Source organism: Lissotriton vulgaris, chromosome 2_1 (genome assembly GCF_964263255.1).
Source record: "Lissotriton vulgaris chromosome 2_1, aLisVul1.2, whole genome shotgun sequence".
NCBI classification, from domain to species: domain Eukaryota; kingdom Metazoa; phylum Chordata; class Amphibia; order Caudata; family Salamandridae; genus Lissotriton; species Lissotriton vulgaris.
The window spans coordinates 1,099,433,934-1,099,454,429 of NC_141687.1; positions in this window are offsets into that span (position 1 = coordinate 1,099,433,934).

The window sequence follows — 20,496 nt, forward strand, 5'->3', positions numbered from 1 at the left end:
TGCTCATGGCCCGTTGTCAACAAGCCCGGTGTGATAGCTGATTGTACAGCTGCGTCTCTCTTTATCCATGCTGAGTGGGGGTGCTGGCCATTCAAATATTCATCTGTGTAGGTGTAAGAAGCGCATATAGTGATCCCGGCTGAGTAAACATGCGCACACTGTGTGGTACCTACCATTGCCGGTGCACACTGCTTGATTTGCACATGTTCAGGATACCTGCATGCACTGGGTCTGCAAATGTGGGAATGCATACAGTCACAACTGGCACAAACTAGGTTTGCGTTTGTGAGTTGAGTTAGCACCTCTCTAGCCCTGAGCATGCTGTGTGTCTATGAGGCATGCGCACACTGGGTGTGTGTGTGTAAGCGTGTACTGGCTGAGCGTGCGCACCTTGTGCCAGAGTGTGAACAGAGCCAGATCTATTCATAGTAGGTGTGCATATACAGTCCAAAAACTAACAATCAGCAGGAGTGTGACAGTGAGTGTGCATTAACTCAGCTCTGTTCATATTAGGTATGTGCCTGAGTGTGCGCCACCCCAACACTGCCCTGTTTGGAAGCATACATACAGCCACAAGAGTTTCATACAGTTGGTGGTTCACATGGGTGCACACTGCTGATATACATACAAGCTCTAGGTGCTGTATTACACCATGCCTGCATTACAAGTTTGTCTCTGATTTTGCACTACCCTGTCTCTACACATAATGTGTGTGTGTCTGATTGCGCACACATCCAGTGGGACAGGGGTTTAGCACTGCACATGCCTATATTTTACAGCAGAGGAGGTGACCATCCATGTCACTCTTCGGAAACCCATTTCATGATTCTAGTATACATTTGTGGAAGTGGTGTGATCCCACATAAAGGCCTCTTGGTCCTCTTAATAATTCATGTTCTGCATTGTGTTCAGCTTCGCACTATGGCACAAAAGTGAGCCAGCCGTACCTAGCGTATACTCGCTGTACATCCTCCAGTACACATTCCTATGTTTAGACAGCAGCACAGACATCAGACATGCAAGCGCATTCTTTTTAAAAACAAAAACATAGAAAAATAATGTCAGAAGCAATGCCAATAGCTCTAACTTTAACAATGCCGAGACCATTGCATTGTAAATGCTTGTTTAGTCATGGCGAAGTAGTGTTGGCCCTAAGTGCAATATCAAGAGGAAGAGCTCCCGGCTTGGATGGGATCCCGGCGCACCTTTTCATTAATGACCAGGAACGTTGGATATCCTGCTTTTGATTAATGCTGTTGCTAAGGGTGCAATTGTCCCGTCATCTTGGAAGGGTGCAATCATCCCTGTACATAAGAAAGGCGACAGGGGTTTGCCGGGGAATTACAGACCCATAAGCTTGATAGCTACCGTCCAAAAGGTGGTGGGGAAGATGGTGGTGAACAGGCTCATGGTCTGGGTGGATGAAAAAAATGCATTATTCCCTTATCAGGCTGGGTTCCGGAAGGCCACTAGTATGGTGGACCAGGTCTTCCGCTTCACTCGGCTACAGTGGCGAACAGTGGTGCTGGGCGGGGGCAGCCTGTACGCCGCTTTTGTGGACTTGCGGGCTGCCTTCGACCTGGTTCCCAGGTCAAGACTGTGGTCAGTATTGTGGAAAATGGGTCTTCCGGAGGATTTAGTGACCCTGGTTATGAGGTTGCATGAGGCAAATTTTGCCAGGATACAGTGGGGCAGTCAAGGGGAGGTCACTGCGGACTTCCCGGTTGAGCGGGGAGTTAGGCAGGGGTGTGCCATGGCCCCCCTGCTATTTTCCTTGTTTATTAATGGAGTAGTAGATAGAATGTTGTCTGCTAATTTAGACGCCCCTTCGTTGGCGAACATTAAGGTCCCAATATTAATGTTCGCCGACGATACTCTCATTATATCAAAGACCCGAGTGGCTTGCAGAGTCCCCTTAATATTTTTGAGGAATTCTGTGGGGAGCATGGCCTTCAAGTCAACGTGACCAAAACCAAGTTAATGGTTTTTAATCCTCACCGTAATTTCCGATCTAGGCTAACTATGAATCGGCGCCCACTAGAGGTAGTCAAAGCTTTTACCTACCTTGGTATCTATATAACCAATGATCTTAAATGGTCCCAGCACATTGATATAGCGGCATTAAGGTATAGACAATTAGCTGGAGCTTTAGGGGCTGAGCATAGAAAGTCAGAAACTAAACCAATTATGCCAGCCCTACAGGTTTACGAGGCAAAAGCCCTTGGCTCAGCACTCTATGGGGCTGAGTTGTGGGGATTTGGAAAACTTGATTCACTACAAAGGTCCGAAAATAAGTTTTTTAGGACAATTACGGGTCTTCCCAAAAGCACCCCCCTTCTCCCTCTTAGATATGAGCTGGGCAGAAAGGCTGTGGTCGATTTGGCAAAGCTTCGTCCGATACTGTATTGGAGACGACTCTGGACCACTCCAGAACTTAAGCACTATGCCAAAGGTTCTTTGGCGTTAATTAAAGGGGATCTTTTTCATAAAATTAAATGGCTAAAAGACCTCAGATCTTTGTTGTGTTTGTTGGGTCTCCAAACTCTTTGGGATAAGCCGTCAGGAGCACTATTGCCTAGTAAAATTACTGTAAAGGAGTTGTACTGGAATTATGTGACTGAGCGGGACTGGAGAAATACTGATTCTAGATCTATGGCAGGATGTTATCTGGAATCTAAAATTTCTCCCGATTACGAACCTTACTGGGACATAATAACAAAGCCACGGGATAGAAAGCTCCTATGCCAATTGAGGATAGGTACTCTTCCACTAAGGTAACTCACTGGCAGGTGGCGGGGTTCACTAAACATTTCTTGTCCCGCGTGTGGATCTGAAAAGGAGACTGTTGGGCATTTTTTATTCGCCTGTCAAGCCTATTCTATCCCTAGACATATTCGGTTAAAACCTGCATGTAAATATCTAGGCACCAAAAGTAGTATTGTAGCTATGAGAATTATTTGTACTAGCTCATACTTGCCATTGGCTATAGCAGAAGCGAAATTCCTGGGGTGGGCATGGTCTATTATGAATAAATTGATAGTCGAGTAACTGTTTATAGAGGGTGAGTTTTACTACTATAAGATACTTGATGTCGCTTGTATTTTATATTGTATACATATATGTACATGATTCTTTCCCAAAAATTCTTGTTTTTACCTGTCTGAGGCAATCATTTAATACTGTTTTAATATTTTGTATGTATTGTGCTTTTATGAGAAATGCTCGAATAAAGCCTCTTAAAGAAAAATATAGTATACCTAGATCTACATCTATATCTGGACACATATACACCTATAAGTCACTCCTATGGCAGGCCTTATCAATCCTGGAGGCTGAGTGCTTGGTTTTATGTGAGATGGTGCTCTAGCATGAGCTGAGCCTGCCTGCAGCTGTCGGGACCAACTCCCTTAGCTGTTCTGGGATATTGCCATACCATATACTCTTAAGTGCATTATAATCCTCGCGGTTACTTGCTAACTTTGGTTTGGCTTTATCAAAACATGTCGTGTAAGGTGTCATATGCTTTGGAATTCTACCCCCTCGCCAGTTCTGGCGACGGGGGTAGCATTCCACCCTTTTAGAGGGAGAAGACATGTTGCTTTGCTTTAACGCGGTTAAATCTAACCAGAGCCCCAGCATCACAAAATGGATGCTGCTGCCACAGACACGAGTCTGGCCTCCTGCTGCTGACCGAAACTCCAGCAGGGGAGGCCTGGACAAATGGTATTCTGTCACAGGGAGGTGTTAAACCACCCCAGACAGGAGATAGTGGATTGTAGCAGGGAGGGTTGAATGAAACTAGACTCCCCTGGGGCGCACAAGACACCCCATGCATAGTCCAGTTCAAACCGGTGCTGGGGCACTCCAGCCCCAACTTTGGCGCGAAACTGGACAAAGGGAAAGGGGTGTAACCACCCCCTTCCTGGGTCCCACCCATAGGAGGGACCTAGCAGGTGATCCAGCCCCTTGATTTGGAATAAAGGTAGGAGCTGTGCCAATGCAATTTAGATCATCCTGACTGAAACTTTGAAACGAAACTCTGGACCCTTCGACATCCTACTCAACGTAGAAGACTGAAGAATCTCCCTTGTGGTCAAGGAGTGGCCACCCTGTGCAAGCAGGCACCATCAGCGCGACCAGGCTTTCTTTGCCGTTGCTCCCGCCGGAGCTCGAACGACAGAGACCGACAAGACCTGGACTCCCAGACTTCCAACAGCCCGATTCACAGTCCTAGCAAAGCTTAGACCCGTGGAGGCGACGAGAGACGTGGGTCCGGCCATCTTGAAAAGTCGACGAAGTGCTTCCAGTGCAGCTCCCGAGGCACCCTCGACGCTGTGCTTTGGGGTTTGAGAAGCCCCAGCCCCGAGCAGCCTGTGCTCCAAAGATCCCCTCTCCACACTCTCTGAGTGCTGCTTGGGGCCCTTTTGCACTTTTCCTGCTCGACGTGTTGTCCGGTCGCTTGCCTGTTGGCTAGTGGCCTCTGTGACGACGAAATCCCGAAACTACACTGCTGGTCTGGTTGCTCCAGACTGGCCCCAGCTCCCCTGAAAAGGAGCCATCGATCTGACTTTCCCGGTCCGATTGCCAAGACATCTTCGAATCCTGCGTGGGTTGCCTTTGCCAAGGCTTGGTGACTCCGATTCTAGTACCGACACCGCCGACAGCAAGAGCCTTCGTGGGACAGCTCGTGATTACCAGCTGGTCCTCCTCGATCCTTCCTGGTCCACGTGGCAGCAGAGACAAACACCTCAACATCACCTGATTGCAACCCGACATCGCCTGGTTTCTTCCTGGTTCCTCGCTGGTCACTGGCTAGTGACCTGAACATTGTCCCTTCTGCTTTCAGGTACTCTACATCTTCTATCCACCTTTGGATCCAACCGGACTCTTCTCTCCTGGCCGCCTGCAGCATCTTCAACTACAGGCTCCATAGAACTCCACAACGAAACCCGACACACTTTGGCACCTATGCACCCACTTCCTGTGGGTGAGGTAACAAACTAACTCCGGTGCTCCCATAGGGGATTACACCTCTAGTGTCCTAGTTTAAAGTGGCTAAGTCCTAGTCCAGTCGGAAGTCCCCTAAACCTATAACTTTTTGATTTTTACGCACCATTGACTTGTATGGTAAACGCGGTTGCCTATAGACTCTGCACCCGTATCCTGTGGGCCTCTCCCGACCTAACCTTCGTTAGTCCAGTATAGGCCCAGCGATTCCCTAGGCCCTAGGCCTGTTCATTGTTCGTGACGTGGTACTTATACCACTTTCTTAATATATGGTTTGAGTGGCCACATGGCCTATCCATAATTGTGCAGCTTATTGTATGTTATACTGTGTTCTTTGTTTAACGCTTGTGCTCCTGTGCTCATAAAGAGTTAAGGGGATTATTCTAGTAATAAATACATATGTTTTTATAATATGTAACGTGTGTGGTGTCCTTTCATTTGGTATTACAGGATTGCATATGGTAAAACAGCTGGCTTCACATGCCCTCTTGAGTTTAGCCTAAGACTGCTTTTGTCCATGCAACCACTAGGATAGCTTGTCTATAAGGTTGACTTACAACCAATCACCATAAGGGTCGTTTGGACTGGTGCAAGGTGGTCACTAGAATAGTGAACACCATATACCAGGCCAACTTCTCACAGTGACACACTGTGCAATTGTTTGAAAGGGTACTGAACAAACAAAGTACTAAATTGGTGGGGGTTTTTGTAACCCTTCTCAAGTGTTCAGGTCAGACCTTAACTCTTAGTTTATCCATATGTAAATGTTAGGAAAGTATAGTCAACAAACATGAATGCATAAGTGAAGCACTCATATTATGAAAATGTGTGTGAAGCAACCTTATATTTCTTGTAATAGATGACCGATGGTGTAATTACTTGCTTTTGAAAGCCTGGCTTATTGTGACCATGGAAATCTTGAAAGAGTAACGTTTTCTTCCAGTATTTGAAGTGGAAGGGACTTGTGGATTAGCAGCAGAAGTATGTCCCACATAGCAAACAGAGCTTTACACGTAAGTTTGATGTATGAAGCATACTGCAAGCGGGTGCTGAGAAATTAGAGCATCTGTGGTGCGTACAACAGTTACAGATTGTACAGTGATGCTAGCAACCACATTGATCAAGAGCATTGTATTTATACGACATGAGCGGATCCTGAGTATGTCGTTCTTTAGCTCACTTCGCCACCCCACCTCAATTGACTGCCCCTGCCAATCAGTTTGTATGTTTGGAGACTGATGCATGAATTAATAATTTTCATGGTGGAGTAGAAGTCGGAGATAAGATTAGCATTTCTCTTGATTTCTTCTTAATCTGAATTGGTTGTTTGGTCATTCTTCACTTAGAGCCCTTCTTAGGTTTTGCCCACACAGCGCTTGCGCTCTGCTTGAGAAATCTATTCTTTTTAATATAAACTTAAAAGGGATTTATGTCACGCCTGTTCTCTTTTCTTGCTTCTCATTGGTTCCTGTGCATGCCACTTACCTTCCCTCAATTTCTATTGTCTGTAGCATATTTTCCTGCATTTACCAATGCTTGTTCCTCCTCTGCTTCTATTATAAGTTTCCCGCGGTCTAAGTACTTTTAACATCCGCTTTGGTGGAACTCTATTTTCATAATGTTTTGCCTTTTACTATTGCAGCATATTTATGTAACAATTTGTCACCCAAAGTTATGAAATGATTTGCATAGAAACACAGGATATTGTGAGGCGCTGCCAAGATTAGACTGGGATCCCCAGCTCTCGAGTCAGCAGCTCTAGCCCTCTGCACCACATCCTCTCCACTCCCGTGTTATCTGTCAGGGAGCGCTTTCCTTCTCCCGGACGATAATTGAAAACAGCTGTTTATTAATTAAATAGGCAAAACTGATGCATTACCAATGCTTGGTATGGAAGAGCAATAATCTGATTTTCAGCAAAAAATGTCTGTCGCCTTTGCCTGCATCTGGTAAAGGTGTTCCAGAATGAGGACCTCCTGCCCATTCTACCCAGTGGTGTAGGGAACCCGATAGCAGCTTAAGCAGGGTCTGCCTCTTGGCTCAATGGGCTGGTGAACTGAGTGCCACTAGAACATTAATTTGTTATTTGTGGGAAAGGCAAAATTCCCATAAATGTCACTGTCAAGGAAAACCACAACAGAGGGATGTGGCCTTCGAGCTGCTGCTCAGTGAAGGAACTAAAAAAGAAGAAAGATGAGAATAGAGAAAAACAAAGAGTGGGGGCAAATTGAAGCATCAGAGGAAAAGATGAGGGGAAAAGTATGGATAAAAGATGGGTAGTTTGAGGTAAAAAAAGAATGGGATGAGTAAGGAAGGGTGGAAGGAAAGAAAATGTGAATGGAAATCAGGAAGAAAAGGTTAAAGTTATAATTGAAGGGTGCAAGAATGGATAAGTGGAAGGGAGAAAAGATGGAAGGTTTAGATGGAGAACAGGTGGAAAGGTGTAAGGAAGAAAGAAGTGAAATCAGTGCTAGGTGAAAAAGTGAATGAATGAAAGATTGGAAGAAGAGTAAAATGATGGACAAACGGATAGTGTAAGGATGGATGGGTGAATATATTGATGAGTGGAAGGTTGAAAAGCAGGATTGATATATGAAAGGGTGACAGGATGCATGGTAGGAAGAAAGGATGGCTGAATGAGTAGATGAAAAAGGTGATCGAAATTCCTAGTTCTTCTGAATTCTGTGATCATCAATGAAGTCATGAACATTAAACTAATTACCCACTGAATGTGGAAGCCCTGGAACACTTTAAATCACCTCTGTGTAGTTATGGTGCAGAACAGCTTACCGCTAAAGTTTTTTCTTTGTTATTTGCCCTTAACGTGGACACACCAGAGTCATAGGGGTTCTGCAACACACCAGAGCACACTAGTTCCAAACGGAGAAGAGGTCCAGATAAAAGAGCGCTACTTTACATGAAAAGGGAAGAAGCAACTCTAAGGTGGGGGGGAATGAGTGACACCAGCAAACGAGAAGTGTTGAAAGTTCATAGCAGAAAAGGGATATGGAAAACATTTGAAAGAAGCAGCACAAAACAGACTTGATAAAGGCATGCAGAGTAGGGGAACCGAAAGGCAAGAACTAACCTACCTGTGAAGCTAGACTTCATGTCTGGGAAGGTGAGTTTGTACCACACCTTCAGCTGGGCGCCGAAAGGACATCATTAATAAATGTTAATGAAGCACCAAAAGATGCTGAACAAATTGATTTGGTCCGATCTGGTCAAACAACCATTTTTTTAAGTTTATTAGGACAAAAGAATTACAACAATGTGCAGAATATTAAAAAAAACAATGAAGGCAGTAGGTTCATATACAATGTAACAAGTGGGATTAGAAAATAAACAGAGTATAAACATGAATAAAAAATGCAAATACAGTCAAAAATAATGATAACATAAGCAATATTGTACAAAAGAAGGTATAAATAGAAATATAAATTACCACAAAGGAAGTCATAGAGTTTTAGTAACTTCTTGCTGCAGAGGTCTAGGGGTAGTAGAGCATTTAGCATGAGTGTCAATGAATAAAATGACCGGAGCCCATAAATCAGAGCGCTTGGATGCCAAATGTGAAGGATATACAAATGTAGTGTCTAGCCGGTGATTATAACAGACTGCATACCACCATGCTTGATAAGAGAGCTTACTGAAATCCATCCAGTTTCTCATTATTTGCTGGAAGGCTAATGCTATTAGGAGGTCAATTATTTGGACATTAAAGTTAGAATGTTCCCAGATTGAGGATAAGCTACCTAAAAAAATATGTAACGTAGAAAAGGGATGAGGGGACTGAAAAATCAAGTTTTGTTGATTCCACACCTTTTCCCAAAAAGGGCAAACAAATTTACAATTAAAGAGTAAATGGAATAAATCAGCATGTTGGGCCGAACAGGACCAACATTCATGTGAGACATGGAATGAGTGGAGAGTAAGAGGGGAAAATAGAAGTCTGTTATAGATAAAGAAGAGCGTTTGCGTTGTGTTTGCAGCCCTGGAAGATTTCCTAAGTTTAAGCCAAATTTTATACCAGACGTCAACATTCCAGGATGTGTGAAAGTCCTTTTACCACAATAATTCTGTCTGAGTTTTGTCTCTTGGTGTGGATGAGGTATGTACAAAACTGTAAATGGTAGAAGCTTTAGAATGAGAAAGCAACAGATAATCCAGTTTAACAGTATGAGTAGAATCGATAGAGCTGTTTAAAGGAGGTGGTATAAAAGCCAGGGAGGCAGATTGAATAGCTTGTGTTAGGAGGAAATATTTAGAGCAAAAAGATGAAGGAAAATCAATAACAATATGAGCCTGTGCAAAGGGTAGAAGGAAATCCCGATTATATAATTGATTGACCCAAATCAGCCCATGTTGTCTCCAGGTTTTCCAATAGAAAGGTTTATTGTTAATTAAGATGTGTAAATTATGCCATATGGGAGAATTAAGAAAAGATGACGAAGGTGTAGATGGAATGACTTTAGAAGTAAGTTTAAGTATAGGATTGGAAACGGATTGTGGTTTGCGTGTAAAAGATAGGTATTCCTGAAAGGAGAAGGGAGAAAGGAAAGATCGTTCTAATGTAGACCAGAGAGGACAAGGTGCAGAAGGGTCAGAGAGCCATCATGACGATTGAGTCAGCATGAAAGATTTATGATAAAGAGAGAAGTCCGGGAAGTTCGTCCCACCTTCCGATTCTGGACGAGTTAATTTACGAATAGACATGCGGGACTTCTTATGTCCCCATAAAAAAGAGGATAAAATAGAGTTAATTTTCCGAAAATGCTGAAGCGGGATAGACAATGGGATATTTGAAATTGTATATAAGACTATGGGAGAGAGCATAATTTTTATGGTATCCAAACGACCCCACCAAGATAAGTATAGTGGATGCCACTTTGACGTTAAAGAAGATAATCTTTGTATACAATTATCCATGCAACGCGATACCGTCCCCGCGACGGTTGAGGTAAAGTGTAGACCTAAATATTTGATAAATTGAGAACTCCATGAAAAACCTGAAATAGCAAAATCAGCACTAAAGGTGTCAAACGACCATTTAAAGAGGGGAAGCAGAAGGGTTTAATGTCAAAGTAAACATCTGAATCCGCACAAACATCTCTGCAGTTATTTAAAGCATCTTTTCTCTCGCCTTGCTACCCCGACTTTTAAAATGTGGATAAGGTGGATGTTTCCAAAACCTGACAACGCTGCCAGAATTCTTGGATGTGATGCTTTAAAAAATGTTTAACAACTTCCTTATCACAGACAGAACATTTAAAACCTGAAAGTCTGAATACAGCGGTCTACAGGGTGGGACCAGAGGAATAGGGCTTGCTAGTCACTTCCTCAGTTGGCTCAACTGAACAACTATTTTGCCAGTCTCTGCCTTAAAAGAAAAAATATGTTCAAGATAATATACATAGATCGAAAACCCCAAAAAGCGATAACGATCACAAGATACTGGTCAGTAGATGCATTCTTAGTAAAAGCAGTTTTCAAACTATTGTTGCTATGTTTGCAGAAGAAAGTCAGACTGTCCTTGCCTTGCATTCTTAGATATTTATTTTAATTATTTAACAAATGAGTGCGTTTAATTATCAACATACGCACTTATTAAGTGCAGGCGGTGTTGTGCCGTGGCGGAGAGGGGAGACCCCCAGGGACGGAGAGAGGAGGCCGGGCAGAGCAGCGAATGCAGAATACGAGGAATGATTATTGAAGAGGCATTGTCGCATCCTTAAGAGAAAGGTTGCGTTTATGCAGAGTGGAAGGAGGGCTCTTAATGCGAAGCGGGAGGGGAACGCTGCTGCGTGCAAAACTAAAGAAAGGTGGCGCCCGCTTTATGCCCAGGTGATACCACCAAGCATAAGCCAGACCCAAGAGCCATCTTTCACAGACTTTGTTCCGATATGGAGAGAGGCACCAGAGGAAGGGTGAAGGAAGTTGTGCGAGCTGGCATGAAGAGAAAAAAAAAAGTGTCCGCCATTGTTAATTAGGAGGCGGCTGCTGTGTTTTTATAAAAGCGGGCGCCTTAAGACAGCGTCTGCTTCGCAGGCGTCCATGCAGTGGGGGATGGAAGGGAGTGTGTTTACAAGTTATAGAGCGATGCCCATTAAGCAGGCGCCGAGCTAAGTTACTAAAACACGAAGGTGCGGCAAAGAGTTTGCAATCTGTGCATACTCGCGCTGCCGCTATTGTTACTTTATTAAATAAAAGTAAATAAATTGCACACAAACAAGTCATGCAGTGAGCCACAAATAAAACAAGGAATGCAAATGCAGAAACTGTTAGGAGGCGGCCGCCATTACTGAAGCTGGGAGCGCACGAGTGCCATTACTGAAGCTGGCGTCCTGTGAGTGCTGTGTTAATTGAGTAAGTAAATAGTTCTTTGAACTGCTAATGAAAGCTCCTGAGCTAGGTCACATGTAAAACGACCAGTCCTCATGGGAGGTAACCACAGAAGACTAAGGAGGGACTAATAAGCCTATTAACAAATCAGAAGCCAACATTTACAAAGGATAATGACGCAAGCCAATGAAAAATATGGGCGGCGCTTCAATTCCATACCTGAATACAGCACGTCTCGAAGAGACAGCGCAAGCACTGCCTAGGCGATACCTAAAAATGACATTCAAAGCGACAGCGTCTTTATTTTTTTTAAACTGATGCATTAAACTTGATTTTTATATCTTTTTGCAACAAATATCTAACAACCGATGTGTTTAATGTTGAACTAGGGATGCAATATTTATTTATCATGTTTGCAAACATGTGCTGATTTTCATATGAAAGAGCTACGCCCAAAGGATTTAAGTGCGGTGTGTGAAAGGTGACAGTCTGAGCATCTAATATGAAAAAAAAGTAGCCCGTGCCTCACACAATAAAGATATTGCAAGTCACCTTGGAGTTCGATAACCTTATAGAAAAACTACACCTTTGGCCTTGTTCCTCTATATGGTCATGGAACGTCTCTGTGATTTGTAATGTACTTAGAAGGGGTTCTTTATCCCATACATAACAGTGGCTCAGCCTTTTACTGCTTAACATTATGGGCCCAAATCTGACTTGGGTTGAGCGAGATCCCCATGGAAGATATTGCCTAGCACGAGTCAGAGCTCATGATGGTAGACTCCTTAGCGAATGTATCCAACTGTGTTTTCATGCGCAGACACATTCCTGTTGCACTCACGGAAACACAGCAGGAATATGAACTAAATATGTGGAGAAATGGCCCGGTAACTTAAGGTCCAGCACATTATTCCCCATTCCATGTGTCAAACTCAGAATTGCAAAGTACTGGGCAGAAGAAAAGGATGAAAATTGTAATTTTGGACCCTGTGTTCTTGTGCTCCCTCCCCTTCTCCACACACTCAAATCGTCCAACATGGAAACACACCCTATAAGGCAAAAGAGTGCCTACTCCAAATTTACTAAGGGATCGAGCTTCAAGCCACAGCGTTTGACCCCAGTGACATCACCAGAACTGGCAACACCAGAAGTGACAGTTACATATGGCACTGATGAAGCTACTGGACAGTTAGAAAAACAGTAGTTTAAAGCTTAAAGCAGCTAGCCTGGTCTGCCATAAATACTCCTGTTAAAATTAATATGAAGCTAGAAAAATGCAAGATCAATGCATAAACACTGAACATAAAGTAAAGTGTGGTAAAAAGGTTTTCCAGGGTGCATTTGGCTAATGGTGTTCCAGTCTGTAAGTGTGTTTAAAAAGTCAAATTAGTAGACAGTCTACAACAGAGAACAGGTCCTAAATAGCAGGAGGAATTAGCATATGCAATGTGCAGTGACATCACAGGACGTGATGTGAAAGAAAGTAACATCATAGTCCAATAATATCAATGATGTTAATGAGATCGAGTCAAATATTATGCTCTCTGTGGCAACAAAATATTCAAGTGTATTCACCTGGTATTTAGTAGATCTAATTGCCTGTGGAAATGTAATGTATTTGTGAATGCAGGTGTATCTGTGTTTAGTCAAAGCACTAAAGTGTGTCTTACACAGCCGTCCAAGTTCATTTAAAAAAGTAAGGGTACTGTGATACTGTGCACAAGGGGGGGGGCGGGCGAGTAAGCTTGGGGCAGGGTCAAAGACATAGCTTAAAAACAAAATAATCTGTAACTTTTTTCAGTCTTTCACCTTCAGGTATGTACATATAAAATAACAGCTTAAATCTAAAAGAAATAAATGCACTTTAAGTTCATCTGTGTGAACTTTACTATCAGACTTTATGAAACTTCTATTAGTTCATGCGCCGCAGAAGTCTGTGTCTGTAATCAGAGAGCCAGGAATTTAATACTAGTTGGAGCACTGGAGAATAATTAAGGGCATAACACAGGCCGTAAACCCCTTTAAATAGCACATACTTCCCAGCTTAGCTGGTAACTGCTTTCCAACAACACTCGCAAAGAATGCATTTGCTTCATCAGGATGTGTTCAAGTGATGCCACTAATCAAAGCCAATGCCAGCTTCCAAGCCCCCTTTACATTTGCAGATTGACCCATTGTGCACATTTCTTTCTTTCAGGTAAGCAGGCACCGTGGCAAGAAGGCTTGTTTAGATGTCTGCTCGCCTTTGGATTCACAGCACACCTCCCTCTCTGTTCCTTTTCCGAGGCACCTTCTCCAGCAATCTGAATGAAAAAAGTGTTCTGAGAGCGAGTACACAGCGGTCGCATACTAGCAGTTATTAACTGCATTCTGAGGAAACCGGTTGGCTGTCCAGATCTCGGCAACCAAATGAACAGACACATTTTCTTAGGGTCTTTTGAGCAGGTCTTTCTTCAATCTGAGTATGACATTTACGTGCATTAATTCCCTGACCACCTTGCCGAGACACGCATACATCATATAAAGGGTGCCGAGCTAGATATCAAACCAAAACGGAGGCAAAGAAAGGATTCTTGGAAATAGTTCTATGCACGGCTGATGAATACGAGAATGAAGAAAAAAAATCGCACTCCTGATCAGAGGCCACTATTTTAATCTTTAGGGAACTCCGGGGCTGCTATAGGCTGGTTCTGGCAATATGAAATGGATTACCGAAAACCGTGACTTGAAAAAATGGTTTACAATCTCTCTTTCCTTCTTTCATTTAGTTGCTTTCATGTGAAAAGGATCCAAAAATAGAACGTGTGGTGCGTGCGTGCCACAGCGAACCATGTGGTTTCAATTCTCGCGCCTGTGTCTGGGCACGATAATTGAAACCACATGACTGTTGGTGGGGGTAACTGACATCAATAGGACATGGGCGGAGCAATGCGCTCGCCTTTGGCCAATTGCGTGCTGTCTTTGATAAAAAGACGCACTCAAAGGCCAATAGTGTGGGCCAAAAGGAAAAGCACACACACAATCGTGTGCGATTCCTAGGTCCATTTTGAAACCCAGTACAAGAGGTCTCGCTGCGCGACAATGCTGCGCATTGCAACACAGTTGCGAGACCTAAAAAGTTAACTGGGGTCGAAGATGAATGTGCTTTCCCATTTCAGCTGCATTGGGAATGTTTGGCATGAAAGTTAGAATTTTACTGAGAAAGCCAGCTTTTATTGGTTTACTGAAAATCTGTTCTGTTGCTTTTGATAAAAAAAGCCTTTTAAAAAGGATCTTTTTGGGCTTTCAAACCTTTAAATCTTTGTATATCTTTGCAGTTGAAATTCGCAATTCAAAGATTGCGATTCCTGTCGATCACAGTTGAATTTTTTGTCATATTGAGCAGTGTGCATCAATTTGGGATCGCAATATTTACACTCTTGGAAAAAAGATTCACAGGAAAAGGGAAAACACTATAACACGTGTCTGATCTAAGAGCAGTGGTGATGGAGTGGGGTAGATGCAAATGGTGATGGAAATGACTCCCTACCAGTACTGTCCACAGTGCCACTTGAAGTACCTGTAACTAGACTGTCACAAGGTGTCTAAACTATGCCTCACCCTCTATGACCCTGCCTGCCTCGCCTTCTGGTTGAAGAAAACCCTCCGATACCAACGGGAGAGGTGTGGGCACACACAAAAATGTGACCGCAATCCACTGAAGATGCACCCGACATCTTCGCAAAGCAAGCCCTTCAAGAAGTCGAAAGTCCGGAAACCAACCAACAGGTATTCCAGCTATCACCAAGTCTAGGGGCAGTCTTTCTCAGTGACTCAGAGGATGAGGAAGAAGAGAGGGCGCTCTCGACCTCCGTGACCACCGGCCCCCAAACCAAAACCTCCACTGGAGTTGTGGGTATGGTCGGCACAGAACATAGAGCACCACCTCTGAGGTTGTCAGGGATCTAGCCCTGTGTCAATTTCATCACAGTCTCCAGGGCTTCTGCTGCCTTCGGGCTCTGGTCGGCAATGACCAAAGACCTCTGAGCCAACAAAGCTCCCACCCATGGTCATTGAACCTGCACGTCCATCGAGCCCCAAAACCCTTTACAAACTTTGACTCCACTGGAATGTGAAAACCTCTTCGACTCCAGCTACAAAGCCTCCATTGACTCCTAAGCCACCATCAGCATTGAATACCAGATCGACAGCCGGCATGGGATTAGCACAGTGCTATCCACGACAAGCTAGGAAGGGACAACATTTAATTTTTTTTTGTAGTATAATGCATTTGTTGTACAGCTCAGCAGTGTGCTAAACCTATGCTTATAGACTTTGCTGTAGTAATGACAAAAGACTTTGTCCCTTTCTAGATCAACGTGGATTGCACTGGGCTAATACTATTCTTGACAGATTTGCTGAAAAAAAAGACATTTGAGGTGAGCAGATTCAGTGCCACTGGTGTAGGGTGCTCAATACAGGTCTGCTCTCCGCCTAGACTGGGGAACTACCCAGAGTTCTCTGCTTCTTTTTTGCATACATTTTGCAACACTCTAAGCCTGAAAGGGTATTGTTGTGATATATATATATATACTTAAAATAGAGATGACAATATAGTTTGGTGTTGAAAAAAGGTGAAAAATAAGGATGTAATAGAAACTTCTAGCCAAAGAATCCTTATGGACTAGATCTGGGAACTTTTCGAGCAGCACCTCTGCAAGGTGGTAGGTGGCATAATTCGACCCAGCGTTGTCTGCGCTGGAAGTGATGTGCAGGATGCCTATATAGGCCCCACTCCAGCACACTGATATCAGTTCTTTTCTTTCCACACCAGTCAATGCAGATCCAGAGAAAGCTACCTCCTAGTCCGTTTGTTTTACTGACTTTTAAAAAAAAAATTTTTTGTGAACTTTTTTCGAGACTTGCCTCCCCATGTGTGGTGATGTCCTCAAGATAACTGAGATTTAAGCCCTGTGTCTGTGCAGACCCCCATATAGTATGCCTGTGGTGCTTGGAGCTGAACCACGAATCGAAGATGTGTGAGGACTTCTGCACTATGAACCCTAGGCATAGAGGGAGTGTTCCTTAAAGGTCCCTCCCAAGTCTTTCTTGTGGCTCCGAATTGGGCACAGGGAGTATGGTATCACCAACTCTTGAGCATGAGTACCGATCCTCCGGTCAGGCTACCCCTTCAGGAGAATCTACTGTTGCAGCAACAGAACAAGGTACTGCGCCCGAAACTGCTCATGCTCTGCATGCGTGCATGGAGGTTGACTGGTGACATTTGGCAGTTTATGACCTCTCTCCTGAAGTCTGTGATGTCATTCTGGCATCCAGGCATTCCTCACCCAAGGCAGTATACGCCAGCCTTTGGAACAAATGTGTGGCTTGGTGTGCATTCAAACAGGGTGATCCCTTTCTGCACCCTTATTTGCAGTTATATTGTTTGTTCGCTACTTGGTTCAGCAAGGTTTTACTCTAGGCACTCCTAAAGGGTAACTTTCAGCCATATTGGTACATGTGGTTGATGGGAACACTTTCTTGGGGTGGTTTACTATTTGCTCTACATGTCAAATTTCTATGTTGGTTACACACCTGGGTACCTCATTTGGCAGCAGGAAGGGGGCCTAAGGCGTGGGGAACGCACCACATAGTGCCGGGCAACCACGTCTATGCCACCTCTTCATCCGTGTGGAGGTGCTCTGGTAGCGATAGGGGCTAAGCCAACTGATCTCAAAGGTACATGTGCTCTGGCGGTTATTGCTATTGCCTTATGGCCCCTCGGCCCTGCTTCACAACCAGTCTCGGAGGATACAGCAGGCATGTGCTTGGCGTGGTCCCAACTCCCTTTCTCCCTGCATACCCTGTTGATAATCAAAATCCTCGTTCTTTCGGCTGCTTCAACTAGGAGGTAGTGTGTATGACATGCCAACTTCTAGGCTAATCTGCATAGTTCAAAGAAATTCCCTGCATGCTCCAGGACTGCCTCAGTGAAGGGAGTCTGATTGAATGGGACTGTTCTTGGCTGTGTACATGCAGTGCAGGATCTGCTTTGCTGGTCTGGGTTCTTGGGAAGAAGCTCCAAGGGAGGAGCAGGTTATAGTCCCGTTGTACATGCAGTGCAGGATCTGCTTTGCTGGTCTGGGTTCTTGGGAAGAAGCTCCAAGGGAGGAGCAGGTTATAGTCCCGTTGTCTGCAAACTCCATGAACATTTTTAGCTTGGTAATTGTGCCCTAATGTATTAGTTGGGAATGAGGGAAAGTATAAGAGCTGTTCCCTCATCCTGTTCCCCCTATGTCCAGCTCTAGGAGTTCTGTGATGGGATGCCGGCCATTGTACTTGAAACTCCTCGTATAGTTGCAGTGTGTTCTAATATGGGGACTGTCCCTACCTGTAGGCATGACCTAGTCACTCCTGTGTCCACGGTGGCGACGCTAGTCATTTCACTGTCCAGATCCGCTTCGAATCCCCCGGTCACCTGACTGTTCACCTGAGGGGTTGAGTTTCGGGGCGCTCTAGCACTGGACTGGGTTGATGCTGGGATTGTCCGGGCCTTGTGGCCTGTTGACCTCCCTTGTCTGGATCTAGTAGTTCATTGTTCATTGGGGGGACCTCCGGCTCCCTTGACTGGTGGATTGGTATAAACTTATGCCTCTGGGCCTCCTCAAAGATTGCCCATAGTTCTAAAAGTACCTCTCTTCTGGTCTTCTTTGCCGTACATATTTGGTCCAAATGTGTGTTCGCGTGTGCTCTATTATGTTAGTATCAAAGGGTCCCCCCTCTGGCCAGGGGGACACGTGTTCCTTAGTGTGTACATGCCATTTGCAGCAATACTTGGTAAGTTTTTTTAACCTGTGTGGGGAACCTAGTTTGCATGAACTTTACCGGTGACTCCATGGTAGCTGGTAACTTATTAAAGGACTGATATGCTCTATCTTGTCAGGATCATATAATATTAGATTCTACTCTGATTGTTGGGAAATAAATACACAGGGATTACTGGATGCAATGACTTCTATGAGCCCAATACTATGTATATTGATGCATCAGAGTAGACCATTCACAAATAAAAACAAAAAATACACATGAAGGGTCACAACCTGAAAGAAAGTGCAATTGATGGTTCAAAACGTGTGAATTCAGCAAAAAAAATAACACATATGGAAAAACTGCTGTAAGAATTTAGCCGTACCATCATAGTAACATTGAGTCATTAACAAAACACAACATTCAAGACAAAAGTGCAGTTGCAACATTTTACCAACACCAAAAAATTAAGACTACATCAATAGATGGCCACAATGAAGAAAAATAGAAAAAACTGACTGGGAAAAAATGATGATGCTGTCAAAAAATACCTTAGCTCGCTCTTTAGTGCATGTTACCCCTTGACACAGGGAGACTTCCGTCAGTATACAGAACTAAGTGAGCATGATAGTCTGTCAACATTGCTTCCAGCACAAAGATAACAATTTACGCAGAAACAAGGAACAAATTAACAACCACAGGTCCTCTTTGGCTGAGCACAAGCTACACCTAATCTCCAAGGTTCAAATATTCCCTAATGTCCGAATTACACCTTATATCACTACCAGGGGGCATGCTTACCATTTGTATTACACCCAGTGGTCCAAGGGAATAACACCATTCACTTTTTTCAGATACTAACCGTGTTACGAAACCGTAGCACTAAGAAAACCTTTTTAGACTTAAAAAAATAAGATCATGGTGGTGGCCTGATATCACACCTAGGGCCTCTGCCTACAATCTGTATTCTGCCCAGCGGTTCAAGCGGTGAAGCCTCGCTCCTGTATAACACCCAGGAGACATGCGTACCCTCTGTATCTCGCCAAGCGGTTCAAGCGATTAGCAACCTTCATCTTTCCTAGCTTGTTGGCTATCGAAAAAAGGTGACCTCCTCAGCATCGCCTCCCAGGCTGCCTTGTGACTATTCAGTTTGGACACATAAAATAGACAAGATGTCAGATTTCTGTCAGTAACTGGGTGATCAGTTTAAATTTTTGCACTTCTTTCTAGTTTGCCAAATACTTTGAATAAGCATTAGATATAGTCTCTTACCCAGTGACGGCAGCTTTAGGATGGACCTCTGCGCTGCGGATTCAGCAGAACTTTTAATCAATTGTGGCGTCCGCTCCTCTTTCTTGCTGTGCAAGTGTGAATCTCTCAGAGCGCATTCCAGTCCTTCGGCAGCAGTTGGTTTTGAAGCACCAATCTCCCCTATTTAGCTTGCCAAAATGTTGCACGAATATGAATTTACCTTGAAAAAAACAAAGACAAGAGGCGTTTGGCAAAACAGGAACAGTTTGTTTTGTTAAACACTGCGGCCGGGAGTGCAGCATACAGAAACAGGTCTGATGACTGACTCAAAGTACAATCATTTTGAGCTTCTTTATATTTATATCTTGGAGCATCATAAAGCACTTCACAGATCCAGTTTAGGGAGAGTAATGTGGGCCTAGTCATGGAAATATAAATTATTTCCATTGGATAACAAATGCAGGTGGCTCTTCACCATGCGTGGACACTATGCAGGCCAGTGGGTAATGTGTTCAGATGTCCGGAGTGGGGAGCATGCGATTGCTGCGTGCGCTTTGTCCTGATTGGGTGAGTATTCCTAACTTCATATGGCATCTAACTTTATTGTACTTTGGGAACGCGAGCCCCTCATACCTTGTGTGATTTATTGGGGCCAATCTCCCTGGACCATTGTGGTGGTGGTGCCCATCTGTGGGACTAATCTAGGCTTTTCCTGTTCACACATTTGTTCTGCTGGTTACGTGCAGTTGCCTCAGGCCTAGGTTGCAAGGCCTGCCTGACCACGTATTTCTGACTCTGGGTTGATGGAGAGGTCATATAGGGTGACATCGATTTGATTTTGTTTTTTTGACACATCTCATTGCATACATTGACATCGATATTAATAATACCCCAAAACCGTTTCTCATCATGCTTGTTTCCAGTTCAGGGCGCACCTGGCCTGGCAGTTCAGGCTGCACTTTTCCCATGGGGAGCAGGGTCAAGACTGTTTTGCATATGGTTAGGCCCAAATTAGAATGATGTGAGCAAAAAAAAAACGATGGTTTTAGGCCCAGATCTCTGACTGGGGTTGAGGGTTTGACATTGCTCAGATTTCCATCCATCAGTTGT